Here is a 1,182-nt window from a genome sequence, read left to right as displayed (position 1 = left end):
CGACGACCACCACCACAACCGGCAAGAGGAAGAGAGGCAGGAAGTGTGTCTTGTGACATGCCGCCATCAACACCATCGTCACCACCACTACCGTGAGCTTCACCACCACCTCCTCCACCACCTCCACCACCACCACGACCACCTCGATCACCACCACGACGACCACCACCACCACCTCGATCACCACCACGACGACCACCACCACCACAACAACAACAACACTACCACCACCACCACAACAACAACAACCGAACAACAACAACAACACCACCAACAACAACAACCACCACCACCACCAGAACAATCCAAACCACATCAGGCTAATCCTGGTTTTCGCAGATTGTAATCACTTGGAGATAGCTAGAGCAAGACGTCGTCAGTTCTATGACGCAAAACAAGAATTTACGTCATCGTGCTTGTGTTTTACGTCATTCAGATCTTGACCTTGGGATTGCGCTTCGAAACTGCTTTCCCTGTCAGAACCTTTTTAGTCTAAACATGTCGTTTACAATTTACACATGTTTACTGCCTGTTTGAAAAGTCGATAGCAAATCTTGGCGTTCTCAAACAGCACCAACACAAAAAACCGATTATTTTTGAATAAAAATGTTTTTGCTCTTCTATCTGCCTTAGGTATTATGTGTTTGTGTGTGTGTGTGTGTGTGTGTGTGTGTGTGTGTGTGTGTGTGTGTGTGTGTATGTGTATGTGTGTGTGTGTATGTGTTTTCACGTGCGCGCATTCGAGTGTGTGGCCGCATCATACATTTTCATTGTAAGCTCAAGACACACTTAGTGTTTTATGATCACTGTTGTCCACAAAGTTTGGTGACCTCCGTCACATTTCGAAGTCTCCGCTACCACAAACATAAAATATACAACAGTGCACTATCTCAGAAACTTTCTACAAAATTAGGTTAACAAAACTTTTCAAGAAAAGACAGTATATATACAGTAATTAGTCACCATCTTGAAATTCCCTCCATCCAAATGTGGACACTTTTTATGGCCCACCCTGTATATAAAAGAAAAAAAGGTATGCAAATCCAAAGCTTCAAATTGTGCACATCATATATTCATTCACTTTTTCACACAAAACTAACAAGAATTAGGACATTTCAGTTGCACATCAGGTTGTTATTGTGAAATACAATTGCCACCCTCTTCAGCTCCACTTTTTCGCAC

At 43.1% G+C, this 1,182-nt stretch overlaps 1 protein-coding gene across 1 annotated transcript in view; it reads left to right on the top strand.

Annotated features, from left to right (window-relative positions):
- The window catches only part of LOC138972514 (uncharacterized), a 9,685-nt gene extending 9,064 nt beyond the window's left edge, over positions 1-621 (top strand). The window contains exon 6 of the mRNA XM_070345160.1: positions 1-621. This exon is cut by the window's left edge and continues 557 nt beyond it. The gene's annotated coding sequence lies outside the window, so the exon portion shown is untranslated.
- The last annotated feature ends 561 nt before the right edge of the window (positions 622-1,182 follow it).

Source organism: Littorina saxatilis, linkage group LG8 (genome assembly GCF_037325665.1).
Source record: "Littorina saxatilis isolate snail1 linkage group LG8, US_GU_Lsax_2.0, whole genome shotgun sequence".
NCBI lineage: Eukaryota > Metazoa > Mollusca > Gastropoda > Littorinimorpha > Littorinidae > Littorina > Littorina saxatilis.
Note: the sequence above shows the minus strand (reverse complement) of the source record. Positions and strands in the feature narration are given on the sequence as shown.